General features: G+C 42.5%; 1 pseudogene; it reads left to right on the top strand.

Annotated features, from left to right (window-relative positions):
- Window positions 1-7,226: 7,226 nt before the first annotated feature.
- LOC126164274 (5S ribosomal RNA) lies at window positions 7,227-7,347 on the top strand (annotated as a pseudogene).
- The last annotated feature ends 3,142 nt before the right edge of the window (window positions 7,348-10,489 follow it).

The raw sequence follows: 10,489 nt of genomic DNA, 5'->3' as shown, positions 1-10,489 counted from the left end.
TGCGTCAGAGGCACATGTGCAAAGTCACATGCACGGGGACAAGTAAAGGTTTCCGTCGAAGAAAAAGTCAAGAACTTAAAGGAAAGTTTCTCTGTTATTATCAGAAAACTACTTTAAATTTGAAAATCTCCATTCATGGATCTTATTGATAGCATTTGTAATGCTACTAGAAATAGCAGTCAAATAGAATTGAAAACAGCCACAGGACCAACATTTCAGTGAGTTGAAGCGTATAATAGAAAAAATATTTATATAACTTCTTCTAGCATGTGTGGTTCATAGGCGGGGAATCATCCGAAATGGTGGTAGAAACTTAAATGTTGAGTACATTGAATGTGTTGTGCAATCTGCTACGCCTGTTGTTAGTGTCTAACGATTTACCTAGAAGGTGGTGCGAAATAACCATACACATGCTATACAAGGCGATTTTATTCCACCGTGTACAAACTCTAGGGATAGTTCGATGAGAGGTTACGGAACAAAAAAAAGATCTGATGAACTTATGACGGAAATGCATGGTTTCCGTGCTAAAGACCATTTATTCAATCATACTTTGTTACAGAGACTGCGGTCTAATACGCGCTCTACCATACAGCCACAGTTACAGTATGAATGGAGTAAAATGGCTCAGGAGTTGAGGGCCCATCCTCCTTAGTTAGCCCACAAAAAAGCGGTTTTCGCAATTCTTTTTGGAAAAGCTAATGAAGGAATCAACTTAAATCTTTTTGCACTTCATTTATTGATTCTATGACAACATTTCCCGATCTTTTAAAGACATTCAGTCATCACTAAGCCCCCCCATACAAAGTTGCTCTGTCCAAATAAGGTGCGTCCATGATGAAAGTCCTGCAGTCAGCAATTCTTGTCTGAAATAAATAAAAAAAACAGTTTCCTTAATTTATAATTATTGCACACAAAGTAATAACATAGTTTTTTTTTAATTTGAAAAAATAATAAAACGGCGGACGTTTGAAACAGAGTTATGTCGTGTGGTTATGGCACAGTTCTACATTAACTAATAAATAACTAAAAATAAAAAAATTAACTTAATACTCCTTGCGTACGTTCCCGAGGAGTAATTCAGTGAAATTTCGGAAAGGTACTTTTATTACTGTGTCCGCAATCGATTTCATCAGGTTGAGATGCAGTGTATTTAAAGCCGACGGAAAAGATTGCGTTCACACTGATAAAAATAGCTTTCTGAAATTTGTAGGAATGGAAATGAGCGTATGGCATCGTTGACCGGAAGGTCCCTATTCGGGGAAGTTCGGCCGCCAAGTGCAAGTCTTATTTCGACGCCACATTGGGCGACTTTTGCACCGGTGATGAGGATGAAATGACGATGAGGACAACGCAACATCCAATCCCCGAGCGGAGAAAATCTCTAACCCGGCCGGGAATCGAACCTGGGCCCTCTTGCATGGGAAGCGATCACGTTACCACCAGCTAAGCAAGCGGACATTCGTCTGAATTACTCCTCGGCAAGCACGCAAGGAATAATAGGCTAATTTATTCATTAGTTATTGCAAATACGTGACCAAAGACACACGACAAAATTACGTCTCTGTTTGATATGTTCACTGTTTTATTTTATTTTTTTCAGATTTCAAAAACCGATGCTATTATTTCTCGCGTATTATGGACACACCTCCTTTTGCACTCAGTAACTTTAACTCCTCGGATGGGGGCTTAATGTTCACTGAATTTCTCAAAAAATCAGAAAATGTCGCCCAAGATTCAGTAAATGTACAAAAAATTTACGTTGATTGCTTCATTAGTTTTTGAAAAAAACGTTGTAAGAATCGCTTATTTTATAGATTGACTGAGGAGAATGGACCCTTAAGTGTTAATAACAAAATCTCATTTGCAAAAAGTATAGGTTATTGCTTCTCTACTGAAGAGACAGTATTGCCCGCCCCCTTTTATACTCGCGGGTCCGTCCTCTAGTGATGACTAGTGATCAATTGTGCATTACACAAGGGTATCTGAGAGATTCTGACCATATAGTAAATGCGTGGAATGGAATTACGTGTAAGTAGCCCGTAGTGGACGCGCGAGGGACGATGCAGGCCCAGTTTTCACTCCGGCCGACCGTCCTGGTTCGAGCCGTCGTGGTTTTCCAAATGGGCCCGCACGGCCAGCATGGACCTCTCTCTGATCGAGGCCGCGGCCTTGCCGGACCTGCACAAGAACTCCGATATAACGACACGGCGCCAAATAAAATCACTGCAGCGGGTCACCGCGGCCTTGTCAGTTTATTCGTGGGGAGGTTACCGGCAATACGATAGCGCTTATCCCGTTTCACACCACGGAGCGAGTCTGCTTTCTAAAATCCACTGCGATGTCGCCGTCACGCGTCACCCTTCCAGGACACGGCACGGCTGTCGCGCTGCTGACGAGTCTGCAACTTCAAGGAGGCGCACTCCTCACTACTGATGACAAGCACACCGCTTGCTGTCGATATACCGACCCATGCTACGAGGTTCTAGCAAATTTGACCTGTCTCTTAAGCTGTGCTGATTCATCGAATACTTTTTGTTTAGAGATAATGCATCCTAACTTAATTAAGTACTTATTACGCGAATGTGACTGGTAAAAGTACAGGGTGGAATCAATAATCCAGCACTAAACAGAATGTTTTTCAGGTCCTCTAATGTTTTCACTAGCATGCCAGTATACGGCGTGTCCCAGGAGGACTGGTCACTGTTCAGGGATATAACAGGAATGCTCATCTGGAACAAGAAACTTCACATTGGACTTAATATATCCCATTTCGAACTGAACTGTTTCCGACATAGAGCAGATATAATGTACATTTGTTTTTGGGCTAGTGGCGTACACGTACGTGTCTTACCCACTCAACAGCTTTTCGTCTCATTCCAGTGCAAATTATTTTATTGCTTTCAGCCTGATTGCTTGGGATGCCTTTCTGCCACATGAATAGGAGTGGACCCAAAATTTAACCCTGTGGGACTTCCTCTGAGATTTGTCCCCAGTCTCTAAAACTGTCTACCTTTACATATTGTTTGAATTAGCCAGCACAATTTTTTGTGTGTAAGGCCATCAGTTCCGTAAATAACAATGTACATTAAATGTATTCTATCTCAGAAAGCGCTCTCAATATGGTATGTGTTCATATGGAGATTTTTGCTTCAAATGGGCGTTGTTGTCATATCCCTGAATATTGATCAGTTCTTCTGGGGCATCCTGTATTTACCCTGACAAATAGACTGATTATAAGAAAACTGTTTCCTTTTCGTTGTCATACATGTGATCACAAAACAGATATAAAAATACCAATATTTTTAGGCATTCCCGAAATTCATAGCAAAACTCTGTCTACAGTTGAAAAAAATAACTGATGCAAGAATTGTTGTTTAAAATAGTATGCTGATAACGCATATAATTAAAAATATGCCGCTCGTTCTGTAAAAACCACCTGAATATCTCGAATTGGATAAGACTTGTACTCACAGACATTTTTGGTAGTATATCTACACACTGTACCAACAGAGAAATCAATATTTCTGAGCGGTAACAGAACTCGACTTTTGAAGCAAAAAACGTTCATACAGACATATGGTCTGTCCATAACGAGTTCATGGCTACACATTTGTAACACTTTATTATCACCGTGAATATTTTTATCTGGTAGTTATATATTTGGTAGCTTAGTAATGTACAATAGCTTATAACAAAATTTCAACGTATCACAATACATTAATGATAGTTTAGATTAATCATCAGCAGTCCACAACGAAATCACAGGTACGGACCACGTTCAGCTTCAGTCCACTTTTGTACCGTCGGGAGGATAGTATACTATCCAGCTTCCTTTATGAGGACAAAAGTCTCCACGATGCAACCTCGGATTCAACTCGTGTATTTACCTTTCTTTCTGTCTTCATCTAATCCCACAAACAAATGCAGTGTTACCCCAACTTGCTGATTAAGGAAAGTGCAGTTCATAGTCGTTTGTTATTGCATCACACGGATGGTAAGTACTTCATCAAGTTAGAAGTACAGGGTGCTCAAAAATGATATTTACAACTTTGATTATGTGTATTTCATAAATAGGGATAGGTAGGAAAGCGCGGTTTGAGGCACAATGTTCGCACAAAAAACCTGAAGGATTTTATTTCACTATTTATGTGCTCTTTGCCTTTTAGTTACTGAAGAAAATGTCCATCCTTGCACATCGCACATTGTGCGGAATGATTGATTCAGACTAACTCTGACGTCCAAGTCCACAAGAAAATCCGGACACATTACAGAAGCATACCATCGTCGCGTCCAACCATTAGACGATGATGCATGAGGTTCAAAGAATCCAGAACTGTCATGAAGAGGGCGAGTTCTGGCCGTCAGAGCATCAGTATGCAGATGTGGAATGGGTGTAACAGGCATTATTCGCAACACAATCAAAACCTCCAGTGAAGCGTTTCGAGAGTTTCAGCTACTGCTAAACACAATGCACAGGGTGCTGGGCAAAGGGCAGCTGCTGCATGCCGGTTAACATAATTACTGCTCAAAGCGCGAAGCATCTGCAGTTGAGATTCTGAGTCACAACGACGATGACCCAGACTACTAGGAAAATCATTTCTTTAGGTGACAGTCTATAGCATGAGTATAGTTTAGAAAATGCATGTTAACTTCGCTGTATTGAATTTTACACATTTATTCCGACCGGTTTCGGTTTTCAGCCATCATCCAAGGACTGCACCAAATAGACAGAGATCTACAAAACGTGTTACTGACGAAAAAAACACATCCCATGGTAGTTAAGTACTGATCGTCATACATAAAGATAATCGAGAGAAGTACTTACAAAGCAAAAAGAATCATAATATTACTAATATTATACTACGATTTTTTTGAGGTGGGGGAGTTAATTTGAAATACTGAGTTTAATATTAGTTGTGGAAATTAATTTCTGATATCTTCTTTAAACATTTCCGATTGAAATAGTCTGCTAGTGGCAAAGCTTCTGAAACGGTGCATAGAACATTTTTACTTGCTTATTAATTGATTTGCATTCCGCCATCCAGCATCAGAGTCACATCAGACCGACGAGAACACTGACCGATGGCAATGTGGCATTGTTCAGAGGCCAGTGACCCATCTCAAAATTACGCAGTTTTCGTAATTACACTGCCCGGGTACTGATAAAAAAGATCGATAAAAGAGATCTCAGGGACCTTTAAATAAAAGTTTGATAAAGTAAATGTCGATTGAACACTAGTAGATTTCGGCTGTGGCCCCCCAAACGGTTCGTCGGCAACTCTCCTTCGCTGCAGCCTGAAAAAGTTCTAAGATGCAACATAATAAATTGAGATGTGGCATTAATGGAAGAAGAAAGTAGTTTTCGTGATTCAGACACGGCTGTTACCATTAGTTTAACGTAATTATTTAACCAAACGTTACGGATACGAGAGCGACACTTACATTTTATGAGACAGCAGTCAACAACAAATGAGGGAGAGAGAACTGGAGCGCAGCTCCTGCTTTTATACAGACAAAAGAAATTGGGCGACTACCTTCAACTTACTTTACAGAGCGTCTTTTATAAAGTTTCGATATATGAACATCTCTGGAACAATCTTTACATAAACAGTAAAAAATTATTTTTTATATTAAATTATGACCTTTTCTCCTTAATTTACAGATTTATTTACATAGAGAAAATTTAAGCTTATTGTTTTTAACATCAGTTAAGCGTTTGAGGTATATTTTATTAATTATTCAAAAAGCAACAGCTCGGAATATGACTTTTACATTTTATATATCATGCCATAGACGAATTTCATACTACAGGGCATATTATGATACACATTAACAGTTATCAGCGAAATATTGTGACTCACTCAAATTAGATATAGAGACTAGGCGTCAAGGATACTTGTAGAACCACACTAAACAATGCTGCAACACCAAAAAGAGTTTCCGCCAAAGATATTACAATCCAAGAAATAAAATGATTTATAACCCTGCCTGCATGAAAGGTGTATTATGGAAGAAACAGTGACCTGCTATATTGAAATGTATTGCAGGGTCTACATTTGCCAATGAGCATAGCTGGAGAGGTGCAAATGGACAGAGAGAAGGGAGGAAAAGGTGATGCATGAGGCAGGTGGAAGCTGCGGAGGGGCTGTGGGCAGGTGGAAAAGAAAGAGCGGAAGTGGAGGTGGAAAGAAATAGGTGGAGGAGGATGTGGTCAGAGGGAAGGGGTGGAGGAAATGGACAAAGGAAGATGAAGAGGAGATGAAGAGACAGAGAGAGTGTCGAGGAGGATACAGGTAGACAGAGATGGGAGGATGAGGCGGACAGACAGATGGAGGAAGAGGTGGACACAGGGAGGCCAAGGAAGAGGTGTGTTCGATATGTGTTGTACGCATACATTGGGGAAGTTGTGGAGAAAAGGTTGGTAAGTAAATAAAGGAAAGGCAACCACGCACATATAGCTAACTGGTGTGTGGTGCTTAGAAACACACAAAGGAAAATAGTATTTAGACTATCTTTCCAGTTGTTTGTCTTTCTCTAGCAGAATTATACACATTTTCACACACAACCACATAGACACCCCAACGCAAACAGCAAGACTGCCGGTCAGTGTCAGTCTCGCTCCAGCCGCGGATGTGCGTATTTGGGTGTCTGTGTGGTTGCGTGTGAGAATATGTGTACCAGAGAAAGAGCAAGAACTCGAATACTAGTGTAAATATTGTTTTACTTCGTGTTTTCCTAAGCATCATTCATCAATCAGCTATAGGTGAGTGGTTGGCTTCCTTTTATTTAACGTATTATTCCATCCTGGAATTTCCATCGTTGATATTCCAGACAGGACTCATATAGGAAATAGAGATGACCCAAAGCAGAGCGGAGCATTTCGTCACAGCTTCATTTAGTAAGTGTGAAAGCATCACAGAGATGCTCAGCCATCTTCAGCAGCTGACTCTACAAGAGAGACGTTACGCATCACTGTGAAGTTTACTGTTAAAATTTCGGGAGCGTACGTTCTTAGAAGAATCAAACAATATATTGCTTTCCCCTATGTACATCTTGCTTGAAGACCATGAAAGTAAAAGTTAGAGGGCTTCGAGCTCACATGGAGACTTACCAACAGTTACTGTTATTCCCCCCCCCCCCCCCCCCACCTCCCCCCAGCGCACCTTTTGCGCCTACCTTTTAGCAAGTTCCTATTGAAACTGTGCAGGTAAGTAAACTAACAGGCCAACGGCCTTCCCGCAGTGGTAACACCGGTTCCCGTCAGATCACCGAAGTTAAGCGCTATTGGGTTGGGTTAGCACTTGGATGGGTGACCTTCCGGCGGACTGCCGAACGCTGTTGACAAGCGGTGTGCACTCAACTCTTGTAAGGCAAACTGAAAAAAGGAGCTACTTGATTGAGAAGTAGCGGCTCTGGTCTCGTAAACTGACATACGGCCGGGAGAGCGGTGTGCTGGCCACATGACCCTCCATATCCGGATCCAGTGACGCCTGTGGGCTGAAGATGACACAGCGGCCGGTCGGTACCGTTGGGCCGTCCAAGGCCTGTTCGGACGGAGTTTAGTTTTTAAGCAAACCAAGACAAACATCACATTGGCTGTTTGAAACTTAGCTGATAAGACAAACAGTGTGAAGATGTATGCAACTACATGTGATCACAATGTAATCGTCTTAGATATGTACGACGAATCACACACGTTATGGAAATATTTGATATGAAAACCTAAGTCAAAGAATGTAACGTCTTCATTAGCGTCTACCAACTTTGACAAGACGAACGGCAGTGCTGATTGGAGGGTTCATTTCTTGCGATTTTACTCCAGGCTGCACAGAGTAAACGCATAGTAAAGCAGTGATCAATCTGAATATTATTTTCTACATCCCAATGCTTTGCTAGGCAAGGCCCTGTTGGAAGTGATACGCAGTTGCCTTCCTCCGACCTTCGAACTGACCTACAGTTTGCCGCGCGGTATTAGCCGAGCGGTGTAAGGCGCTGCAGTCATGCACTGTGCGGCTGGTCCCAGCGGAGGTTCGAGTCCTCCCTCGGGCATGGGTGTGTGTGTTTGTCGTTAGGATAATTTAGGTTAAGTAGTGTGTAAGCTTAGGGACTGATGACCTTAGCAGTTAAGTCCCATACGATTTCACACACATTTCAACTTTGACCCACAGTTAAACGTGGTTTCCGAGTCACGGTGCAGCTCGTCATCTTTCAGCAAACATTGTCAGAGGGGAAAGAAGTGCTAAATGACAGACCAAAATCCGAGGACTGACCGATAATTAAATCCGAGACCTTTGGCTATGTTGTCTGACGCTTCGCCATTGAGCCGCAGAGCTACTGACTAGGAAAACGGAGAAACTATCTAAAGCACTGTGGAGCCAAAAGCTATCCAACTTGAGAACTACAGCAAGAAGCAATAGGAATTAAAACTGCTGCAGACCGAGAAGAGGCACTGGGTGCAATACCTACAGAAGCAGCTGAGCAACGGTATTTGAGGTCGACTCAACCGTCTGTTGACGGAGGAGCTCTAGGCCCCCACAGTTCTGGCTAGTCGCCGATGTGCAGATGGCTCATTTGTCAAAGAGTGGGAAGACGGCGGAGTATATCTGCAGCAAGTTTCTCCCTGATGGCACCACGGAAGAGAAGATATAATGACATCTGCAACTTAGGCAGAGCAAGCAGGCAGAACGCAGGGACTATTCCATCGTGATGCTAATTGTCCATAATAAAGTCACATTGACACACTTAAAAAGGGAAGGCGCCGAGCCCAGTTGGTATCTACCAAAAGATTTCACAAAGGGTAGCACCGGTAACTTTCCCCTTTTTAACATGCATAATTAACGAATCATAACAACTCCTAAGGGAATCCGAGATTTGAAAATAATCCAGCACAGACATCATTATGATGGATGTAGATAATAACTCACAAGAATCAAAAAGTCACGAACCAGTTTGTTTGATCGGTATTCTGCCTAAGGGCCAGCATAGGCTGCGGTATCACCGGTTACAAGCACACAGGGAGCCCATTGAATTTAGTAGGAGCAAATACAGACTTCGCTAAGATAAATGATGCTATCAACTGACTGATAAAAATGATAGTGGAGATAACTGGCAAGTTTGTAATAGGAGTTGTGATAGACATGCAGACGTATTTTATAAAATACAGTGGCTTACAGAGTCTCTGAACTTCTGAATCACTTTACAACAGGACAAACAGTTGAATAGTTTGCTGGATGTCAAAGATGATCAAGAAAAGTCGCCAGAGGATATCATCAGAGGTAAATGTGTGGAATTGTATTTTATGACCCAACAACAGAGCCCTTCCTGGAATCACTGCATAGGGCCAATATAGTGGACATCACAACTGCCTACGTTGACGACGTCCTCATTGTGACGTCTGCTGACTTCAGAGTGAAGCTAACGGAGAGATCGAATAAGGCACGTGTACAGATGGCAGTAGCAGCATGCGAGCAACAGATCAAAAATAGCGGCCTTGGGGTAGTTTCTGCGTACGAGGAACTCTACTGTTAAGCTGCATGGTATTTTAATAAAAGAAATATTGCACTGAAGCACCAAAGAAACTGGTATACGCATGCGTATTCAAATACAGAGATGCACTATGTCATTAAAAGTATCCGGACACCCTCAAAAACATACTTTTTTCATATTAGGTGCATTGTGCTACCGCCTACTGCCAGGTACTCCATATCAGCGTCCTCAGCAGTCATTAGACATCGTGACAGAGCAGAATGGGGCGCTCCGCGGAACTCACAGACTTCGAACGTGGTCAGGTGATCGGGTGTCACTTGTGTCATACGTCTGTACACGAGATTTCCACACTCCTAAACATTACTAGGTCCACTGTTTCCGATGTATAGTGAAGTGGAAACGCTAAGGGACACGTACAGCGCAACAGCGTACAGGCCGACGTCGTCTGTTGACCGACAGAGAACGCCGCCAGTTGAAGTGAGTCGCACTGTGTAATAGGCAGACATCTGTCCAGACCATCACACAGGAATCAGGATCCACAGGGATCAGGACCCACTCCAAGTACTTTGATAGTTAGGTGGTAGGTGAGAAGACTTGGATTTCATGGCCGAGCGGCTGCGCATAAGCCACACATCAGGCTGGTAAATGCCAAACGACGCCTTCCTCGGTGTAAGTAGCGTAAACATTGGACGATTGAACAATGGAAAAACGTTGTGTAGAGTGATGAATCAAGGTACACAACGTGGCGATCCGATGGCAGGGTGTGGGTATGGCGAATGCCCGGTGAACGTCATCTTCCAGCGTGTTTAGTGTCAACAGTAAAATTCGGAGGCGGTGGTGTTATGGTGTGGTCGTGTTTTTCATGGAGGGGTCGTGCAACCTTTGTTGTTTGCTTGGCACTATCACAGTACAGGCCTACATTGACGTTTTAAGCACCTTATTGCTTCCCACTGTTGAAAAGCAATTCGGGGATGGCGATTGCATCTTTCAACACGATCGA

This window comes from Schistocerca cancellata, chromosome 2 (genome assembly GCF_023864275.1).
Source record: "Schistocerca cancellata isolate TAMUIC-IGC-003103 chromosome 2, iqSchCanc2.1, whole genome shotgun sequence".
Lineage (NCBI taxonomy): Eukaryota > Metazoa > Arthropoda > Insecta > Orthoptera > Acrididae > Schistocerca > Schistocerca cancellata.
This window is presented reverse-complemented; position numbering and strand designations above follow the sequence as displayed.